Source organism: Desmodus rotundus, chromosome 12 (genome assembly GCF_022682495.2).
Source record: "Desmodus rotundus isolate HL8 chromosome 12, HLdesRot8A.1, whole genome shotgun sequence".
In the NCBI taxonomy this organism is placed as follows: Eukaryota; Metazoa; Chordata; class Mammalia; order Chiroptera; family Phyllostomidae; genus Desmodus; species Desmodus rotundus.
In genome coordinates, this window is record NC_071398.1 from 4,175,934 (window position 1) to 4,185,222 (window position 9,289).

Genomic DNA, 9,289 nt, shown 5'->3' on the forward strand with positions numbered 1-9,289 from the left:
CTGCTAACTGAAGATCACATTTCCATCGTCACAGCTTGGAAAAGCGACCCCTGATTCTGCTGGGTTATGTCTCTTCCCCAGCACCGACTGGGGAAGGATTTTTGTGTAACCTTTTAAATACTCAAAATGCAAATCTATGCGTTTCCAAGTTAAACTCCTCTTCCATTCGCAGTAAACCCCAGAAAGAGTGTGGGCGGAAGATGACAAGCAGCGAGCATCCCCTCCCTTCTGCACGTGCCCCAGGGCATTTGCACCGTCTGCAGGGAAGGATCATAACCATCTGCCTCCACACCAATTGTCTCCATGAAGGTTGAGTCCCCAAGACAGAAACCTGGGATGAAAGAGAGGAGCGTAGTTCTCGCCAGAAGGGAAGCGGATGCTTTCAATGACTTCGCTTGCTACAGTGGAATTCCTCAACAAGCTCACCCGTTGCAAAAGCCACAGAGAAGTAACACCACCGATCACGGAAAGGCACAGAAAAGAGGATGCCAAATTTAGCCGAATTTAACTAAGTACTCATCAAAACGAGTAGTCATCCAAGTCCACTTTGGAATTTAGAAACTATTTCTGTATCAGCTGAATCACTTCTCTGCCTTAGGAATTGTTCTCTCCCAAGCCCGACCAGCAGCCTGAGACGATGCATTCACACGGTCTCCAGACCTCTGTGCGCACATGGGAGTGTGGTCCCTACGAGGACCAACTCCAGAACCATTCCGTTCATCCTGGGAGCTCCATTTTAAAAACTATCATTCCTACTCTCACGTTCTTTTATTGTTATTTAAAAATTTCTAACACAATAAAAAAATGGAGAGTCATTCCAGACTCTACTAACTGGAGTTCTGATTATTCCAACGCAGGATTCCAGGGCAAAGTCCTGGACTTTAACGGCAGAATGCTCATTTGAATTTTAAGTGGATGTTGAATATTAACCCTGACACTGTCCCGGACAGCAAGTTTCTCAATCTCAGCAGTATTGACATTCTGGCCAGCGCGGTCTTTGTTGTGGGGGCCGTCCCGTGTGCCGCAGGGTGTTTAGCAGCAACTCTGGCCCCGACCCAAACAAAATTGTCTCCCGACAGAGCTGAATGTCTCCCGGGGCCCAAATCATCCCCAGCTGAGAACCCCTGTTCCTCTTAAGGGGAAAAGCCACTTAGAAGACATTTCTATTGCACTTTTACAAAAAACAGTGAGCACAAAGTTAAAGCGCTTTTCTGGGCCGTTGAGTAAAAGAAATAAGGAAAAGAAATTATGTATTTCCATCCATTTAATGGAATAGTAAACGACCATTAAAATATGGTTTTAAAGATACATTATAGGCATGAGAAAATGCTCATCCCATAATGTGAAATTGAAATAAATGAAGACACATGTATTTCAAAATATTCTAAAGAGAGAAACACAAAAATAAAACCCATTGTTATCTATGGGTGGTAGGATGATGCAGAAAGTGTTTTATTATTTAAATACTTCTCTTTTCCCCAATTGTCTACCATGACCATGTAGTTTTTATGATTTTAGAGTAAAGGAGAAAGAATCTTGTCTTACAGAGCAGAGAAACAAAAAGCTGCAGACACTCTGCCCCCGCTACCCCAAGTGTGATTTCCCCCACACCCTGGAGGAAGCGCGGCTATTCCTCTTCCACTCATCTGAGCCTTCTTGCTCATTAAACCCTCTGTCGGACCCAGAGATCCCACAGCAGTCCTCCTCCCGAACCAGCCTCATGCGGTGGAGTGCCTTCTTTGTTGCTGTCATCTCTTCACCTTGAAGATCTCTGCATTCTGTCATTCCATCCCAACTTTCCTTCGCTGAAGCAAGGAAAGGGTCGTTGCCTCCATCCCTAACCCAAAGCACTTCTGCCTCTTGGCCTTCTGTTTCTCACCTGCAAAACGAACTGATTGGACCACATCTTAGGAGAAACGTCAAACGGCTACAGTGGCCAGCAGGCTGGTAGGTGAGGGAGGTGGTTCGGGTGAGAACTCAAGTGGACGTGGGTCAGCACCATCCGAAGGGGACAGTCACGCCTTTGTGCCAGCCAATTGTTGACATGTGGGAAGGCGAGAACACTAGATCATCTGACATTAAAAAAAAAAAACAAAACCCTGGAAATTGGAAATTTGAACTTTTATATGAGATCTCCTGACTTTCAAATGTTGGCAACGCTTTCAAATTTGCTAAATATACCTTGTGAGCCAAATAAAACACATATGCTGGCTAAGCCAGGCCTGGGAGCCCCCACTTTGTGACCAGAGGCCTCTGGGTATCTTTTTTAGGTCTGAGAGCCGTGGCTTTCCCGGGATTTTAAATCTGCTCAAAAATACCCAAAGCTCCTTCCACCTTTCTTTTCCTCTCCGGCCCTCTTCACACCTCACCCAAGTGACGGAGACAGCCTCCTTCCAACCCTCAGTGTCTGCACATGTGGCCTTTTTTTGGAAATAGGAGGGTCTTTGAAAGTACAATGGAGGTAAGAGGTCATTAGGGTGGGCCCTAAATCAATAGGACCAGTGCCCCTATAAGAAGAGAAGAGACAGAGACAGAGGGAAGATGTTATGAAAACCCACAAGAAAAGCACCGTGTGATGATATAGGAAGAGGTTAGAGCAATGTGTCCACAAGCCAAGGACTGCCGGCCACAGCGGCAGCTAAGAGGAAGGCATGGAACAGGTCTTCCCCTGCGGGACCGTGGTTCTGCCAACCCCTGACTGACTTCTACAAGAGGATACGTTTCTGTCCTTTTTATTTGTTACATCAACCCTAGGAAACTAGTGCGCTGGCCAGATCAGCAGCCCAATCCTCCTCGCCCTTCTCTCCTCCCCCAGGGCACGTCCAGACCAAGAAAACCTGACCCCCCTCTCAGATTTCCTAAATTTCCTAACATTTTACTGATTTCTCTGAATGTTTCTTTGATTTTCCAAAGATTTTCAAATCCAGCTTTCTGTGCATAAGAAAATATGAATCTCATCGATACTCATCGTGGGGAGACAAAAACATACCCGCGGCTCCTGTCTGCAAACTATTTCTTCGCTGTGACAATTCTGATGCGACAGTCCCCCTCCCACGAAGGACCATGCGGTTGCGGTCTGTGAAAGTAACAGGAAAAACAGGTGATTTGTTTCTCCATGAGAGAGGGAAAGCAGACAGGGATAAAGCCCCCAACATCGCACGGTGGCTGGATCACTTCCACCATGGAAAAGATACAAAAAATAATTTGATCTCTCAGCGTTAACAAGATAACCATCACCGCAGGCATGAAGCGTCCGGTGCTCGCTGAAGGAAGGTACTGGAATGAGTGTGTGGATTCTCGATTAGTGCGGATCCCTGCCTGTTCTGTCTACGCTGCGTGCTGAGCACGAAGGACCCTGGATTCTGGAGGGTTCTGCTGTGGGAAGGAGGTGTTTAGAGAGCAGATCACTTGCCCCAGAATCCTGGAGGATTCTGCTTCTCTGGAGACCTAGCCATCGAGTAGGGAAAGGGGAAGGCGCTGCCATTCAGGGGTTTAGTTACGACAGCCTGGTTGTCCCCAGTCTCCCCAAGATTGTGAAGACTTTCTTGGAAAGACTGGGGACAGGGTAAAGGCCTAGCACACTGGTTGAGAGCTAAGCATCGTTTGCTCCAGAGCCTGGTTACCATGGATGTGTCCTCAGGCATCTCACTTAACCTCTGTGTCCCTTAGTTTCCTTAGCCATAAAATAGGTGAAGTGACAGCACCCACCTCATGGGGTCGCTACAGGGATTAACTGGGTTGATTCTAGCCAAGCATCTGGAACAATGTCTGACACAGTGTCTTGGCTAATCACATCTGCTTAAAATGGTTAACTGGGGCCCCAGGGGTGCTAAATAAGGAATCGTCCGCAAGCTCAGTGCCTTAAAGCAACACCCACCTATCCCCCTAGGATCCATGTGTGCTCTGCTGGGTGGAGCTCAGGGTCTGCAGCTGGCTGGGGCTTGGCTGATCTAAGTTGGCTGTGGCTCCTGTGGCTCTGCTCCTTGTGGCTGTTATTCTTTTCTTGAGGCCAGTGGCATGTTCTTTTCATGGCAGAAGGCACAAGGGCACAAGTAGAAACAAGCAGGCATCTTGAGGCCGGGGTGTGAGACCAGCACACCGGGGAACCTGCCTCCTGCTGTTGGCCAAAGCAAGTCAGTATTCACACCCCAAGAGGCAGGAAGTACACACACTGTGCCCTGGGGGCAGCTGCGTGTTACCAGGCAAAGACTATGGAGAGGAAAGGGCTGAAGAACTGACTCCAATGATGTGAGCTACCATCGTCACTCTTGGTGTCATTTACATCAGGAGTACTGGACTCGAATCCAAGTGGAGACACTCAGTCCTGACCTTCAGCTGGCCTTGGGGCAGGCGCTTCTGCACCCAGAGTGGGAGGAGTAAATCTCAATACTCAGACCCCTCTCTCGCCCTAACTTCTGTTCATCCAAAGACGGTCCTTCCCAGCTATCCTCGCTCTGGAGATGCGGGTAGAAGTGTGTGCACGCAGCCACACGCGTTAGTTAGAACTGATCTCTGCTGAAGTCTGCAGACAGCCTGTCAGTCTGAGCAGGGCTCCTTCCAGGGACAGTTGATTACTCAGGACCACATACTCTTAGGCTGCGGTGAGCCCCATAGTGCGCCCGGTGACTAAGGAAGCTTAGACATGGCAGGATTTGGGAGGGATGCTGTCTTAGTTACCTAGGAGCTGGGGCCTACTTACCCATGAGGAAGGCTCTTAAAGGGACAGTGCAGCTTGGCACAGTCATTAAACTTTCCTACTCGGGTTTTGTTTTGTGTGTTTAAGGAGAAACCCCCCATTTATGGCAAAATGCTACTCAAATCCTCCAGGTGGAAGCAGCCCAGGAGAGGAAAACTCAAGCCAGCATGCCAGCCCCGCCGCTGCTCGGTCTTTCCTTTCGGAAGCAGCAAGTAGAAGACTCTGCCTCCTGGATGAAGGATTGCAGAGAGAACGGGAACACTGTGCTGTGCGTGTTCCCCACCAGGCGTCCCGCTCCCAGACCTGCCTGCCAGCCCCTCTCCCAAGCCCCTGGTTTGGCGATGTCAGCTGAGAAAGCAGGAGAAACATACTTTTCAGAGCCTTTGTCAGTGGCTTTCACACTTTTCGGTGGCAACTGGAGCTAAGAAGTACATTTATCTCTGTGACTTACTGTGTGAGTGTGTACACATACACAGCTGTGACAAGACCCTCAGAAGGCACCATTCACCGTTACCACAGAGTGGGATGCACTCCGATAGGTGCTGTCCTGTTACATTTTAAAAGAAATGCTGGTGGATGATGACCTACTAGACTGGTTTTATAACACGCTGATGGGTCCCAACCCATCGTTTGAAAACCTCTGGGCCAGGTCCAAGGGGTTTGCTGGCAAGTGGAAGGGCGGGGAAGGGGCCAGGAAACAAAACTCTGTAAGACCCACAGACCTCAGCCTTGTCTAAAGCAAGGGGCGATTGGTTAGGAGGAAAGTAAGAAAGGATGCAGCTCAAGGGCAAAATCAGGATGTGTTTGTATTGCTTTGCTTTGGGGGGCGCATCGCCGACATGGACTGTGAGGGTTTCTCCTGCGTGGGACTAGCAAGACGACTGGAGGGAATCAAATCCAGTGTTCCCTCTTCCTTCTAAAAATACATAGACTTAACTTTTCAAAAGGGAGTACCTTACATGGAATTAACAGAGAAGTACAGGTTTCCCCATTATCCGGAAGGAGAGCTTTCCCGTGAAACCTTTCACAAGCTGAGATGCTGCCAATTGAAGAAGTTACCTTCAGCTGCCTTTTGCTAACCAGGCACAAAATCGGTCAAGCTGAAGCCCAGATGCTCGCAGATGCAGTTCAAAGCTGAGGGGCCTGAGCCTGCGATGCTGAGTGTGGTCCCTGGGGAAGGTGCCTGGAGGAGCCACCACCCTGCTCAGGGCTCTGCGGCTTTTCCGAGAGCTCATCGCAAAGCAAATGGTGGATGACATCTTTGCTTTTTGCCTTTTTTTTAATAGCGAAAATGTTTTTTGGATTTCTTTCATCTCAGGCACTAACGTAGGTCTTTTGTAAAGCAAAGCGGTGTAAAGCGAACGTTCGAAAAGCAGGGGATACTGGTGATAGTGGAGGTGGTATTCCAACCATGTGGAATTGCGGGCGTGGGAAGGCTCTGATGGAGCTACTGGGAAATGACGGAAATCGATCCCTCCGTGGTCCAGACGGGGAAACCGGTCCGTGGACCAGGCCAGGTAGGGTTGCACCTCAGGGTTGGCTCTCGAGCAGGTGACAGCTCTCCAGGTTTCCTGGTGACCAACTGTTCCTTCTCTGCTCTCTTGGGTTTTGCCATCTGGTAAACGACAGTGGCCCTGTCTCGCAGGACTGTTAGGAGGTGAGACACGTAGAGGTGCCCCTCATTCTGAACACAGAAGCAACTCTACCGGCTGACGAGTATGCCCCTTCCCGTCCTTCCATCAGGAGAGGGGGCTGCTGTGCTGACGTCTTACCCAGGGTTACAGGTGACTGTCTGGGCCTCACACTGACTCTGGCCTCTCGGCACCAGAGTTCTAGCAGTCGATGCTGTGTCGGGCTTCAGCTGCACTGGGGGAGCTACATGGGGTCCCACCCTGGACCTAACAAGGAGGGGTCGACTTGTGCCACCGTTACCAGACCCCCTGGCAGAACATGAGTAAAAAGCTGATCCCAGGATCGCCCTCTGGGAGTGAGCAGCCCGGGGCCCCAAACAGAAGATGGCCTGTCACTGGTGGTGTTTGTACGAGCTCGTTACCACCCCCCACCCCCATTGCCCTGGCTTTAGAGAGGGCCAGGGCCAAGCGGACTGGCGGTCCCTGGGTCTTTGTTAAACCCGAGCTCAGACGGATGCAGGAGCACAAGCAGAGCCAAATCACATGTTTAAACAGTTAAGAGGAAACCAGGCTCAGCAAGGAACTACAACCCTGGATTTAGCCTGGGTGAATTTTCCTTCTCTGGGATTTCCTGTCCCTTTTCTGGATGTTTCTATCTATCAAACGTTCCCTGGCAGTTGGTTTAAGGCCATCGACTCTGTGGTGAAAGAAAGCCTTACACAGTCCTTGGGCTTAGCTGCTAAAGCATCACGGCTGCCGAACAGTGTTGACCTGCCAGGCTTACAGGACCAGCTCCCGCCTCTGTCTGTCTTTAGGGGAAGGAGAGCCCATACTTGTAGATGGGGCTTAAGGAACACCCAGGACCATAAAGGCCAGCACACACCCCAAGCACTGCCTGGGGGGCGGGGACAATGGCACTGGTGGGGGGTAAGTCCTTAAGGAATGGAAAGTAAGTGAACCCAAAAGTAGACCGCCTGCGAGTTCTTAGACTGCAGTTAAAATTTAACAATATTTTTTATGTAAATCATCTGGTATGCTCAATTGCATGGGGGGGGTCGAGGGGGGCACACAAGGAGGGAACAATGGGCTGGGATTAGATAATTTACTTAGTGCTAAAATTCCAGGAAGTTTGTGTTGATCTGGGCCTGGATCTTGTTACTTTTTAGTTCAAATCTAAATCTTTATCTTCCTCGTGCAGTTGAAAGGACATTTTTTTCCTTAGTCATTTTTACAGTTGTAATTTTTACCCCCTTTCATCAAATAGAGCCTGTTAGATTAGTAGCCCTCAGCACAGAGATGAAAATATTGGAGGGGCCCACTGGGCCCTGTTTTGTTTACCCTGACGGAGCAGGCTTTGATCTGAACAGATTCCCTGGGGTCTGGAGGAGGTGACCTAATTCCTGTCTTATCCGTCTCCACTTTCTGTGAATCTCAGATTGCGCTTTACTGTGGAGCCCTTTGAAATTCACTTTGCATTTTTTCCCACTTTGTTACCCCCTCTGACGGTTGTTTCATTTGGGGTAGAGCATGTAACTCCTAGTAAAGACTCCGATGCTTTATTTTTCTAACAGAACTGCAAAGTTGTAACAGAGTGGGAGCTTTTTTTTTTTTTTGAGTTCTCTCGTTCTTGACATTCACAACACGCCAACAACAATAAGCAAATAATCTCCTGCTCGAAATTGATGTCAACTGCATATCATTTAGGATTTTCTGTATGGACACACTTTTTTTTTTTTTTCCTAACTTACAAAGTTAGTCCTCTTACCCCCATCAAAGTCAGTTGACTAAAGCTGGCCCATGTGGATTGAGATGTGAAAACTCAAAGCTCAGAGAGCTTCAGGTGTCTCCCACCCATCTGCAGGAACCTGGCCCCCTCTCATTCCACCGCCCTCCCCCCACCCTCCCCAGCCACTGGCAGGAGGGGTCTTGGGCAGCCTGAGTCTGTTACTGGTCTCTTCCCCTTTTTCCTCCCTGGGTCTCCATCATTCACCAAACTCTGCTTCCGAGTCTATCTTCTAGAAAGAAGGAAGCCCCTCTGGGTGTGTATAGGGGTGGGGAGCGAGGAGCAGTGGGGAGGGAGGGGTTGGAAAGAAAAACCACAAAGAATGTAGGGAGGACAGACGCAGGAAGACAAGGGACAAGAAGAGGATGAGAGAACCACAGCGGCCCAGTGAGACAGAGAAAAAGAAAAGCACTTACTTAAAAAAAAACCCAGAATTTAAAAAAACAAACAAACAAAACTGACACGTTGCTAACATTTGTAAATTTTGTGTGATGGGCACAAGGGGCTTTGTTACATGATTTATTGTACTTTTCTGTGTTTTTATAATTCATATTTTTAAAGAAGAAACTGGGAGAAATGTCCTCAAAATGAATGTTTTTAGCCCAAACATTTCGTGAACCTAGCTGTCCTCCTTCTAGGCAGCCACAGCCCGGGGAAGCTCGGCTCCTGGTGATTCCAGCGCTACTTCGAGGCACCTGAAGTTTCCGGAAGGGGAAAGACAGACAGGCAAGCGAGGCTCGGCGGGGCGGGAGGCGGTGAGGGGTGGGGGAGGTGCGTTACCATCATCTGCCTTAAAATAAGCTCTGTTGCTTTATAAATATAACCATTTCTCTTCTTCAGAGGAGCTGGGCCGAAGGCTGAGTGTGTTTGTCACACGCCCGCAGGAGGCAGGGCGGAGGGCGATTTCTTGCTTTGGAAATGCGCGGATGCGGGGGACGGGCAGGTGGTGGCCAATGGGTGGGAAAAGTCGACCCGTGGCTGGCTAGGCAGGGACAAAAGACGCGAGGGAGCAGAGGGACAGACGGAGACCCCGACGCTCCGACCTTTTCCTAAGGGCTCCGGGTGCCTCGAAAGTCCAATCGCTCCCCTTCGCTCGCTTTCAGAAAACGCTAGAAGGGAGAGTGTGGGGTTAGAAGAAAAAGAAACTCGCCCGGCCCCCTCCCCGGACCGCCCGCCTCG